Here is a 14,094-nt window from a genome sequence, read left to right as displayed (position 1 = left end):
GCTACATATTTGCTCACCTGAGCCTAGTGTTGCTGACCAGGAAGAGGAAAAGGACTACAAGATTCTTTTATCCTGTGAATATTACTGAATTAGACAAATCTGTGACTCTCTATGACAAAGATGTCCTTTTTCTGTTTCCCTCTCTTTCCTTCCATGCCCTTCCTTTCTCTTGTTTTCTCCACCTACCCTTTTAAGGATGGAATAGTTATAATTCTAGGAGTCACTTTTAATTCAGAATATTGAGCCTGGAATTACATTTAGATGTTGATTCATATAATTTAGGCTGTGCTTTTAAGGAATTGTACTGACTAGTGAGAGTTCTCTCTTATACCGTGGTGGGGACACTTTGTTGAGTTGTGCTTTGGGTGATGAAGGTGGTTTGGCCTTGCTGCAGAAATGAAGTCCTTTTGCAGGACTGCCAAACTATCAAGAATTGGCTTAAGGAAACCAGCTTGCCCTATCAAGAAAATCACTTTGGTCTTAAAATTTGTTGATGCCATGGATCATTGCTTATGGAAGATTTTCATCTGGCAGGTTGGAAGTTTTCAATCCAAATAATTTCTTTAGGTATGAACATTTACTTACATGTTCTGATCCTTTGAAAGCTTCAGCTGAGCTGAATTTGGGCACTGACATTTTTCTCAGGTGAGGGGCCACTGTAGATTTGCTGGAACCTTCTGTTTGTTGAGAGCTCTTGCAAGAAGTAGAAATATTTGGTTTCTCAGCATAAATATTTGTGCAACCTGACAAAATTCATGCTGTGTATTCCACGCTGTCAACTAAGCTTGCTCAAGCAACTTCCAAACAACAAGATCTTTGTGGCAGAGTGTAACAAAAGCCTTAGTCCCTAATGTGCTGCGAGGCCTAGATCATCTGTGTGCAAATGACCCTGTGGTGCTGCCAGTGTCAGTAAGACCTGTATCAACCTGTCTGAGGGCTGTTTGCACAAATTTGTTTAGCTGGAGAGAGCATTTCTGTACAGTTTACTTCTCTTTCAAAGTGTCTAAGAGGAATGGTGAAAGATCCCCTCTTCTTTGGAGTCCTACCTTATTCACTGCATGTCTGGCAGGTACATGGAGAGCAGGCAGACCCCCATGGGGGCACTGAGTGGTCCCCAAGCGCGTGCTGGGGTAGAGCACCCCTGCATTGTTTGCCTGAAGGTTTGCCAAATGGAAGTCTCTGGAGGATTTTGGCCTCTCACCTTTTTGAGATGAAAATTTATTGGAGCAGAGAGTGACCTATGCAACAGCATCAGAGCTGTACATCAGACTGGCTGTGTAAGGCATGCTTTCCCCTGTGTTGCTCAACACTTACTACATAATGAATTCATTAGCAGAGCAGAAGGATATAAATGTATAGTGAGAACTTGAGATCATTACCTGTGAGTAATTATAGCATCTTTTCCCTTCTGCTGCTGTACTTTCTCTGCTGTGAGTCTGTGAAGTGCATCGGTATTCAGCCATCAAAATACTTACGGACTTGAACAGAAAGAGGTACTGGCTGTGTATGCAGATTCTCAAGGCAGCAAATGGAGGAAATGATGTGATGAGATGTGACAACTTCTCCATTGTTGATTTTCAGTACTGAACCTGAAATGAAAACTACTGCCTGGAAAGATGTTGAATGGGGGCAGAGATCAATAGTCCAGTTATGCTCCAAAAATACAACAAAACTACAAATTTCCCAGTTTGTATGATGGCAGAGCATCTATTAGCTACCTGATTCCCCCTCCCCCAATTTTATCTCATATATTACATTATTCTGCACCCAAATTAAAGTGAGCTTTAGTAGTCAGAGATACTCTTCAAAATAGGAAGTCAACTCCATCAAGGATACTTCATGGACATCTTTAAAACTGACAATAGGCTCTTACCATCTGCTGGTAAAATTGAATGGGAGTGACTTCAATCTGGATGGGATCTTGTCCTGACAATCTCATTCTCATTCTCATTCCCATGTGTGAAGTCGCATCTTGCTGGAGATGGGTACCCCTGTTCATCTCTGCTGCAAATCGCTGTTCTCTGGCAGTTCTCCCCTGATGCCTTGTCACATCTGTACTCTTGACATACCTGATGCTGTTTATTCTGTTTGTATTAAACAAATGAAAAAACTCCTTGTTGCTAAGCTACCAACCTCTGGAAGATAAACTCTAACCGAAGGTTGCAACCTGCTGCTTAACAAAGCTCTGGTTTTGAAAGTCCATCACTGCAACACTTTCCTCCAGCTCCCTCTGAACATTTCCCTGTGCAAATATCTGTCCCTGCCAGCACAAGGCTGTTCACCCCACTGGTAAGGCCACAGCTGGCTGCCTTTGGGGCTGCCTGCTGAGGACAGGCTACGAAGAGGCAGCATGGAGTGCTGATAGTGCAAAGTGGTCATCTTCCTCCCTCCTGCCTTTCTTGCTGCCTTTCACTCTCCTTGGAGGGGAGGCACAAAAGGAAACTCCACTTTTCAAGACTGTTCAGTTTGCATCAGGCCGAAATGTGTTTTCGACTGAACAATCACTTTCTGTGCAGACAGTGACAGCTCAATTGGTCCAAGGAGGGGGGCGGGAGGGGGTGCTAAGGTTTTCTTTCACTCCTTGTAGCGTTAGACCATGTCAAATGAGACAGTTGAAACAACACCCGGTTTGTTTGTCTTGTGGCCTGGTCTGAGACGTGAAATATTAGGACAGCAGTAAAGTGTTTACATCTCTCCACAGCTGAAGAACACCTCCCACACAGCTTCAGCCCCTCTCCTCATTCAGTGGAGAACTGAAGAGCACCTTTCTCTGGATAAAAGCTCCCTTGGGTGCGAAATTTCTGGCCTTGGACTCTCTCTTGAGCATCTGAACAGATCAAAGGCGTATTTAAAGAGCTTTGCTAAGCTCTCACCCTTACAAGTTTCTTACACGGTATAAAAAATTGATTGAAGTAGGATGCTCAAGTTTCAGGTTATGCCTGAGACTACTTTTTCATTTGGATCTTCATTTCTGTGAGCCATTCCCAGAATGCTATTACTTCATTGAGAGCTTGATTGAAATACAAGTATAAACCAGCACAGCGAGTGAACTTGAGAGCAGGGGAGGGAATCCACAACTTTGTGGTTATAAGAAGTATATGGAACGCTTCCATATTTCCTTCTCAATCTCTCTCCCCACAAAACACAAACTATGCTCTTTTTGCCCAATCTCTGCATTACATCAGTGTTTATGCACTTTTCCTAAGAAAGATTTTCCTAGTTTGTAAGCAAGACCTGCTTTAACATGGAATAAGGTTTGTTTGGTTTTTTTTAAATTGTCATTACTAATTATTTCTGGAGGTTCTAAGCACCATCAGAGGTTGATAAAAGTCTCTAAGAGATCAATTCTACCTCTACTTAAGCTCTTCTTAAGGAGTCTTTCCATCTATCCCTGTGATAACAGAGAACTAATCTTACTTCTCTAACTCCTGGACAACTAGTAAACAGAGGATTGAACATAAAGTTTTTTAAGAGAGCTCACAATCCTGAACCATGTCCTATGTGGATTGTTGAATCTGAAGAGGAAATGTTTTATAATGGTCCTGTAAGGGACATGTATAAGTCAGTATGCCAGTCTGACTAAGATAGATGAGACTGGTAAAGCTTCAAGTGTAGTAAGAAAACATGCTCTTAGTGTGAAAAGATTTTCCCCACTGATCATATTTATTTACCTTAATTCATGTAAACCTCTAAGTGGATGTGTAAGGATCTGTGGTCCAGAGGGAACCAACGCAGCTCAGCGAGAGGCAATGCAAGCCCAGAAGCTCAACAGCTGTGTTAAAAGGTACACAGCCTAATTAATGTGTCCTATTGAGGATGAGGTGTGGGGATTCAAGAGCAGCACTTCCCTGACTGTGCATAAGTTGCTGATTGGCGTAGGCTGTTGGTGCTCTGGAACACCTAAATACAGCAGTTCAGATCTCCATCAGCTGAGGGAGATGATGTAGACATGACAGTCATCTCCTGTGTGACTTAGGTGTGACTTAGGTGTTCCAAATCTAGTAAGTGTGCTGTGGATTGTTGTAATGACATTTCCAGTCAAAAAGTCATTGCTCCTTATGATTAAGCAGGTAATCACTGAAGCTCTATGACGGGAGTTAGGCTGTTTATTTCAGGATGCCCTGAGTTATTCTAGACCATCAAATACCAGGGAGTTGCACAGTTTCTTCCTCTACTCTGACTTACTAGTTGAAAGGAGTGCACTGTGAGAGACAGTTGGGGTGACAAAAAAAAGGAAGTCTTATATGTGAATTACTTTTAAGTAAAAGGGGTTGGTTTGGGTAAAAGGAACTGAAAATCACATAAATTCTTGCCTGTACAGATCTTTTCTTCTCTGTCTACATCTTCTCCAGAAGATCATAAAGCCTGTGCAGTGTCTGTAAATATCTGATGGGTCATCTCACTGAGAAACATAATGAACTTTAGGGTCTGTGTGGAAAGACTGTAGTGCTTATAGTGTATTTTAGCTCAGTATAATGGAAAGTCATAGAGAGATGTCAAATCCCTCCATTCTTTCAGAATTTCTATATTTTCATAAGATTTTTGAATTTTCACTTATTCTTCTCCTGCTGCTACTTTTGTATTACGTATTGGAAAACAACTAATTGGTGAAGAAGGTGGTGGAGAGCCAAAAAAAACTAAACTACTGTGCCTCTGTGCTCAGCAAAGGGGAAGAGTAAGAGGTTTTGAGAGTTTCCTTCAAACTGAAAAATGAAAGCAGAGCTTAACTGCGCATTGTCAAAGCCACACTCTGAGACACTGGAGTTGTGCACAGAGGTGACTGTCTAATTTTCTGAAAACTAATATTATGAGTGTCCTTCCAGGCTTTTACTGATGAGATCGGTACTTGAATTCCTAGCAAATTTTGATGGCCTTGAAAGAAGTTGCTACCTCCAGAAGCATTGACTTACACTGTAAGTAAAGCCAAGGGATCCATTCCTGGAAAAGTGTGAGAAGGGGTGGCAAACATTTCCAGTGTTTATACCTTCATCATTTGTTTGTGATATTTGGTTGGTCAATGCTCTCCTTAAATAAAGGGAAGCAACCTGACCAGCAGCAATACTAGTGCATGTCTGAGGTATTTATTTATTAAACAATTCTATATATAACCCAAATAATAGATTAAATAGCACACCTTCCTTTTTCTTCGGCTTCTGGAAGTAACAGTAATGCTCAAGCTCTGAAAGGCCTGGGAAGAAATCAAAGCTGTGAAGGAAGGGGAAGATCAGAGGCTAGCAGTGGAAATGGGGTGTATGCCTTCGTTCTTATACAGGTAATTCTGGCCAAGTAGTTGAAAGAGAATCAAGAGATAGCACTAAGGGTACAGTCTAATCATGTTACTCAATGTTATGTCTTTGCACAGATTTTCTTTTCTCAATTGTTAGCTACATTTTGAAAAGTGACAGGGGATTTGGGATCTGTCCCATTTTGGTCAGCCAAGTTGGCATAACGTAGAGGAGTCTAAATATAGCTGTAGGAGATGTTGCTCATTAGGCAACTGAAACCACTAGACAAGATAAAAATATGTCAAATACTCTGTGTATTTAATTTCAGACCCAGCTAGGCTCCCTGCATAGAAACTGCACTTCTGTGGTAGTTGCTTTTATTTACTTCCCACAACAAAGACATCTGATTTTATCTAAATGTTTTGTATATGCTCAAGTATGAGAAAATTTTCCTAGTGTCATGGTAGTGCTTGAAAGTTTTTCAAGTCCAGCATTAAAACATTTGGCTCTTCAAATGCTGCTGGTTTGTAGCTGATGCACATCAATGGAGATGTGCCTGCTTCCTCCAGCTGAGCCTTCAGCACTTCACTGCTGGCCTTTTTGCAGTTCTCTTATCATGATCCTGTTTGAACTCTCCAGACATACAGCACAAACTCTGTTAATGCAGAAAACCGGTACTAGGAAATACAGAAAAAGAAGTATAAAAACCTCCATGATTTAATCCAAACCTTACAAAGGCGTTGTTTCTTTGGGCACTTGCTTTGAAAAGGCCACCATTTCAAACAAAACAGAAGGAAATTAGTAGGAAGTGATTATGGAGACAGGAAATCTGAAAGCCATGAAACTGTAAATAAAGTGTTATTTGTACTACTGTACTTGGTGTCCTGCTTTGCATTCCCAGCACGAAATGTTAGACAAGGCTTTAGCACTAGAGCAGGGACCAAGTTCTTTGGATGTTTTTAAAAAAAAAAAAGGAAGAAAAAAGGGTTCAACATTTTCAACACATATTTCATACAATTTAAAATGAAAGTCTTTTGGACAATTATTTTGTATGGAGTTGTTCTGGGCAGATTTTTATCTGAAACTTGGAGCCCTGCAGCCAGTCTCCATTGCAATTTGTTCCTCTCAGCAGAGGATGTGACTTGTTTAGACATCAAACACATATCAAGTGGCTCAATGTTAGTATTCTGAGGCATCAGCTCTAAGGCAGGCGCCAGTGCTAACATCATTACACAACTCATGTTGCACTATGATTATCCAGTTCAGCAGTGCCTGTATTTATTGTTTATTTTTATCAGACCTATAAAGCTCATCTTTTCCATCTGTCAGCATTATCTTATGTGATCCATTAATACAGCTAGGAGGGATGAATTGCACTATACACTTGGATCTCAGTTAATGAACCACCTTACCCTATAGTAACAATTATGAATGAATGAACACAGATTTTAATTGATTCCATTATGATGTGTTTGCTTTGACAGTGGTTACTGTCGTATGAAAACTTAACCAGCAAAGTTATCCCTACATCTTTAGTTGTTTATATATGTGCATTCAGAAAATATTCCTTTCTTCTCCCTTCCTCAACAGCCATATATTGGGTTTTCTGCTGTAGTTTAAAAATTATTTGCTCAAAGGGATACTAAAGCAGAGCACGTACAACTCCAATTTGGTCTGACAAGATGCTCTGAAAGAAATGAATTTTACAGGAGTTAAGTTCATGTGTTTTCATGTTGCGAGAGGCCACTGAAGTCCCGTGGGCAAGAACTAGCCCCTTTTAAAAGACAGAGGGCTGACAGAACCGAAACTGAGATTCTGATTGTTGTTTCACACTGCTGTTCAAGCAGAAACAACTGCCTCAAACTGCCATAAGGCCTTTGATTCCCAGTGATATTTCATGTTAAGAGAGTCTGGAGGTAAAATTTGGACCTTGATGTGGAACGGACATCCATTTGGAGGAAGCTCAAAGGAGTCTGGTGGTGAGACCTGCAGTGCATTTAGGCTGACACATCCCCATATGCCGAGAAAATCGAGAAGACACCTTCATTATGCTTATAGCTGATAGAGTAACCTCTGCAAGCATTAGCAAGAGGAGCAAGTGTAAGACCAGATAGAACTGGGCAGAACAGACTGGAAGTCAGATCATGTTAGGAGAGTTTTATTGCAACTGGGTGGTTCACTATTTCAGTGGCTGCAGAGGGAGTTAAATGGATAATGTCCCCTGAAAGCATTTTGCACCAGATATAGTCAGTCTTTTTTAAAATGTGGACAAGTAGCAAGACAAATATGAGGTAGCTGAGTCCTACTTGTAAGTTGTCACCATTCTGATGCCTTAAAAATCAGCAAACACCTCCTTTACAGAGAGAGGAGGAAAGGAGGAAAGGAAACCCGTGAAATGAAAATATTACACTTACTTTCCTGTGGTAGAGCAGACAGTGTCTTGTGTAACACTGAGAGACAGAAATATTTGGGGTGGTTTTCTTTACTGATTTAGAGTATGTTCTTGAAGTATCTTCAGTGCCTAGTTGTGTGTGGCAATGCCTAAATTATAGCTGTAATTTTTTGAGGCCTCCTTCAGCTTTCCTACCCCAAAGCATTTTTCCCCCACCAGTCTGGTGTCCTTATCAACTTCTTTGGAGAAAGCATTAATATTTTGGGGGGATTGTTTTGCTGACTGTGCTAATCAGGTTTGTCTCTGCTTCCATCAGGTCTTATTATTCAGCTTTCCCCCTTCCCCCTGCCTCCCTCCCCTCCAAGCAGGGCAGCAATCTGTTCTCTTTAAACCCTTCATCATCTTTGCTCTCTCCATCTCAGTTTCCCCAGATTTTAGAGATTGTTGACTATTATGTAACAGATGGCCTGACAGACCTCCAACTCTTTGCAGTGATGGCTAGCTTGGCGCAGAAAATAGCAGCACTGGAGTAAGCATTCAGCAGCATAGACGCTCATGAATTTTAACTCCTCAGTGACAAAGGAATTCAAGGGGGTAAGAGCCAATCTATCAGTAGCAGAAGTAATTAGAAGACTTAGATGGCTCTCTAGTGCAGAGTATCCCTTTGCTGCTACAGACTGTTCATAGTAGATTAGGATAGTCTATGTCCCATTGATCTCTAAACCATAACTATGCTTCAAAACAATGGGACAGCTTAATCCAGAAATTGAGACATTCAAGTAAGCATCAGTGAGGGCTGTTCTTTTGGCTTGTAATGAAGCATACTTTGCAGCATCAAGCTGGAACAATGTATATTGAGCAGAGTTAAACTTTTTGTTTCTATAACATCCCTGGTTAGCAGGGGAAATCACTTGCATTAAATGACCAGTATTTTGTCTCTAAACATTTAATACTTGGGGAATTAGTTTTCCTGCCCTCTTTACCTCTTCTGTCTTCTTTGTTCTTTGTCATTCTTGTTTCTGTATGTGTGTTAAAAGAGTTCTTGTGAGCAACCACAGTTTTGGCACTCTCATGTAGCTTTTTGTCATCTCTAAGAAGTTTCTGAATATATCATTCCCTTTCCCAGAAATCTAGCTGCGTGTCTTTCAGAAATATTTCTGTGTCTGACCAGTCAATGGAAGCTTTTTCTTGTAAAGTAGGGGAAGTAGGGAGAAAGGACAGTCAGTTCAGAAGAGCAAAGAGCATCTTTAAAGAAAATTGGTCAGGTATTCAAACCAGAGCTGGTTTATATTATTTTTAAGACTAGACTAAATTAAAATAAATGGAGTAAGGTACTTCAGAGGCAGAAGAGCATGAAAATAAAGAAGACATCAAATGAGCCTCCATTGAACTGAAAATAATGGTAGTTTGTTGAGACCATGTTGTATTTATATGCCAGTCTGTTTAACCTGGCTAAAATCTTATCCAGGAGCAGAAGAGAACTGGGCATTTGTCTGAGCAGGCAGCATATGGCTAAGGTAGGTGCTGTGTGTCTCCCACAACAGTGTCGCCAGCTCCACTGGTGCAGGTTCAGAGGTTCCTCACACTCATGCTCACAGCAGGGACTCCAGGACTTTTTTACCCCAGAAGTGTTTGAATTACCTTGAATAACCTTAATTTTCAGTAGGAGCCTTACCAAGTTATCAGCAGAGGGGGAAATCCGGGAGTGGTAAGCCAACAAATATCTCCCCTTTCTTCTCTTAGATGTGCTCTGACACCTCTACAGGTGATGAATGGGCCTTCCTTACATGGTCCTGTAGTTTAGGAATGCTTGTCTCATTGAAAGTCAGTTGTGGAATAGTTTAATTCTGGCTCACAAAGTCTGTAAAGAATAACTTCGCCATATAACACTTAGCAAAATGTGTGCTAAGCCACATTTTGCATTAGACCCTGACCCAGAGCTTAGCCCACAGCCCCAAACACTGGTAAATGGTATAGACTATCCTGGAGGGACAAAATTCTCTTTGAAGGGCTTGATTACCGCTTGTCCACTGCCCCTGCCCATATGCAGATGCACACATACATACATACAGATATCCCTTCCCTCAGCACATCTCCAACCTGAAGTGCTGTAATACAGGGAGACCTCAGAGACCTTCCATTGTACTTTTGGGACATAGAAAACTACCTCTCTTCTGGCCAAATCTCTGTGGCTCTGTGCAAGTCTTGAGTTTCCCAAGGATGGTATATCAAGGAGAGGATGCATACAGAGGTCAGCCAGAGGCTCCAGGCTCAGCAAAAGGTAATGATCTGCCTAGGCTCTATGAGCACTAGTAATGTCATTTAGCAGCAATAAGTTTCTGTTTTAATTAGAGTGACAGTGTCCCAAATGGCCATTTTATTAAGGTCTAGAGATTCTGGGCGCAGAGCTTTCCTACTTTTGCAGCCCATAATAACTAGTTAGTTGCGCGCAAGGTCAGACAGCAATATCTAGTCAGCAAAGTCTTCATTTTACAAAATATCTTTGCAAATGGTATCACTGTTGTAAAATTGGCTTCTCTTTCTCTGCCTATTGTTTAGCCAAGTGTCACAGCTATGAAACAACTCCCCCAAAAGGAACATCAGCATCCTATCTTGGGCAGAAGAAACCTTGGTAAATATTCCAGCTGGCTGGAGATACCAAGCAGTGACATGATAATTTTGTTCATTCTGTGTAGAAAGAGAGACATGAAATGTGATCTTTTTCAGTTATTAAAAATAAACATTTCATTCTTATGTCACAACTGTTTGTGGGTGTAGAGTACAACGAGGCTGGGATGGATGGAGGGAGAGAGGGATACTCTTCTCTCCCCACTGCCAACACATGGGCTAATCCCACCTGCAGCCCAATAAAAGGGGTGCTGCAGGTAGCTGCCAATGGACAGTACTGGCTTCCGCAAGTGGCAAAGGCAAAACTTTCCCCAGCATCTCTGGACAACAGACAAAAGTGGGCAGTGGACATACTTCAGTCTCTTGTACTTTTAGTAGGGCCAAAAGGAACAGGTTTAGGGAGATGTTGCTTGGGCAGTGTGCATGGCCACTGCTTCTGCAGTTGCAGTTCCTCTGTATGTGTAACCTATTCTCTGTAGGGACAATTCAGGGTGGTTTTCATTTCCACTTAACCAATCTCAGGCTGCCAAGGTCGTGTGTCACCAAAAGTCATGACAGTCTGGCAGCTGTTGGACAACCTGTATAAAGTGAGTTTGGTTTCAGCCCAAATGCTGAAGGAGAGCTGGACACTTCATGAAACCCACTGCTCCATTGGGCATGCTGGGTATCCTGCAAAGCCAAATGTTGCAGGGACAGGGTGACCTGACTCTAGCAAGAGCATTGGTCCCTCATGTTCATGGTTGAGGTCCCTTTTTTAGCAGTGGGAACGAGGATGGCTGTGATTTTGGGGACTGCTGCCAGGATCTGGGAGGCCAGGAGCTCTACACTGCAGATCAGATGCTGAACTCTCCTCTGGTGAGGTCTGCTAGATGCAAAGCTGAGAGTAGTGGTACTTAGTCCTGCAGGTGGGCGTCAGCTATGGACTATGAGGTTTTGAGAAGAGCTGTAAAATCCAACACAGATAAACTTACAAGTAAACCCTGCAGTGACTACCCTTAATAGGTTCCTTTCTGCAACTCTGGTGAAATATTTAGCCTCTTTCAATCACAACCAGATATAGCTGACTTCTGTCTCTTTGATATGCAAGCATTTTTTCATGCAGTTTTGTACTGTTTTGTTTGGTTTGGTTTTTTTCTTCAACAATACCTCCAAAACTCTTTCCATGTAATAATTAGTTAACTGCACTTCAGAATTTAATAGTTTGGGGAACTTTTCTTATTGATAATACCAGGCAGTTCACTGAGAAACACAGTAACATAGAAATCTTCTGCTGAAATCATATCAGACATCTCAGAATTTTTCTGACAGAAACCATTCTGTTCTGGTTTATTTTTGCTGGGCTGATGTTTACACTGCCATGTAACAGCAATAATAATAATTAAAAAAAATACCTTTTTACATTATTTGTTGTTGAATTTATCTGATTTAGACATGGCACTTTCTGAACTTTAGTCAAATAACTGGCATCTGAAATCAATAAAAGACAAGTGCAAGTGCAATTCATTGCTTCTTTGTGAGTCAAACATTCCAGCCCCAAAATAAACATCTGCCAAAAAAAAAAGGACATTTCAATGGGATGTCACATGTGAGAACTACCTGAGGGCAAATAAATGTGGGGATCACATTCTTATCACCCCTTTCTGATAATAATAGCCTGGTCACTGGGGACAGCCTGTTAGTGTTGGCCCACTGGGTCAGATAACAATCCTGAGTCTCTCCCTCTCTTCCCCCGCTGTGACCTGGCCCATCTGCTTCTCTCTGGCCATATGGTACAGAAGTATGTGGGACTGAAGACATTATACTTTTATGCATCTCATTGCTCCTTGCTTTCATTGAAGTTTTGCTGACACGACATTCCTTTGAATATTCCTTGACAAAAGTGGGGTTTGTTTTGGTTTTGGTTTTCATTTCAGACAGTATAAATGAACACCAAGGTTTATATCAACAGAGGAGACGTAATAGATATATAAGGTAGGAAAGCTGGCCATGCATTGCCTCCCAGCTTACCTTAAATGCAATGTTATTTATCCTGCTCTTAACAACTAAAATAGAGCCCAGCATATGCAAAAGAGCAAGGGTTTTTTGATTCATAAATAACAGGGAGTCTAACACGGTCCCTGAGTGTCATGGACAAAGCACAGTCCAATCTGAAAGTTGTAATACTGCTTTACAAAAAGTGAAGAAATTAAACCCACTGGGACAAACTGTGCTCGGACCCAGCATCTTTCCCCTTCTCCAGACCAGGCAAGGGAGCTTCTGGGATGTTGCAGCTCTCTACCTTGCTGTTGCTGAGGTCTCAACCATGGCCACTGCTCATGGGGCCTGTCAGCCATGCTCTGGAAGTGTTGGCCCTCAGAGGCCTTCATCTGACCAGCACGATATGGCCCCAAAGCCTCCCCGAAGGACCCATCCATCCCCTTTCCCAGGCAGTCCTTGGGCACAGAGAACACACAGTTATATCCTCCACTTAGGGCAAATGTCCAATTAAGCCTAATGAGAACTCAACCCAGGCATCAAAGAAGGGACAGATAATAGCAAATGCACAATACTCATCTTCAATGGTCCCTTTGCCAAGAGGAGGATGTAATTATTGCATAATAAAGCCTATATGTTCATCCTGGGGCCTCTCTCACTGGGATCTCTGGACATTGCAGCAACCACCTGAATGATGGAGGCCTGAGCTGGAAAAGTAAAATAGGGATTATTATACAAATATCACCACAATGAGCTGATTTACAAATTCTCTGAGGGAAGTGCCCAGAAGCATGGTTGTCTTTCTGTAAAAATTTTTAATACCAATAAAACCCCAAATAGTCAAATCTGTATCTATGTCACTCCCTCCCCTCATATTTCTCACAGGGTCCCTCATGTTTTCACCTGCCTTGTGGAAAGTCCCACAAAATATGTCATGTAAAGCTCCAGAGAATTTTAAAATCGGTGAGTGTCTTTAGAATAATGCAAGGTTTTGGCCTATGTTTTCACTTTGTCAATCAATCCTGTTATTTCACAGTTCCAGGGAGGTACCTAAAATTTGTTCATTAAAAAAAAAAAAAATAGTGTTATGACAGGCTCAACAAATCTAGAGATTTACTGTCTGAGGCTATGTTTAATGCCTATAAGTCAGAAATTAAAGAACAGATTTTCTTGAGATGTCTGAAAATTCAGACGTGATTGAGAGTCTGAGTGCTGGAATTTGATGTAGATAGGCTGCCTTTCCTGCCAGACAAAGAGCCTGACCACCTGCTGCCTCTGTAAAATAGACCCCCAACCTCATGATGTCAGAGTGAGTTTTGCCATATCCTGGCCCAGCATTTAATGGATCAAAATTGGTAAGTCCATCACCCTCTGCTGCTGAGTCTGTCTGTATGTGCTGGAAGGGACACCGGCAGCACTATTCAAGGAAAAGGGGAAAATAAAGAGGGAAGTAGAGAGACAACCTCATCTTCCTCTCCAGCCATCCTGTTTATCAGTGAAACATGATAAGACTCACATCACCTGAAAAGTAATACTATCCTTTGCATTATTACCTTTCCGACTCCTCTTTAGCTGGGAAAATTTTACACTCAGAAAGCGAGATTTGAAACCTATTAAGCAGTATGCCATTTCACAGGTTGTTTTGCACCTCAGTAGTGATTGTGGAGCAACGCTTGCTGACCTGCTGCTAAAGGGAAAACCGTATTCTTCCCGTAATCCCAGGCTTGACAGTCATTCTCCTCCTTTCCCTTCAGAGAAACTAATACTCCGAATCTGGATTGAGTGTTCTGGGGGAGGCAGAGATGTCTGAAAAGTCAATATCATTATTGTGTCTATATTTAGAGTTTGAAAGGGATATAGCTTTGTGATGAAACC

The sequence above is a fragment of the Corapipo altera genome, unplaced genomic scaffold (genome assembly GCF_003945725.1).
Source record: "Corapipo altera isolate COAL_440 unplaced genomic scaffold, ASM394572v1 1, whole genome shotgun sequence".
In the NCBI taxonomy this organism is placed as follows: Eukaryota; Metazoa; Chordata; class Aves; order Passeriformes; family Pipridae; genus Corapipo; species Corapipo altera.
The sequence above is the reverse complement of the archived record's forward strand: the minus strand, read 5'-3'. Positions refer to the sequence as shown.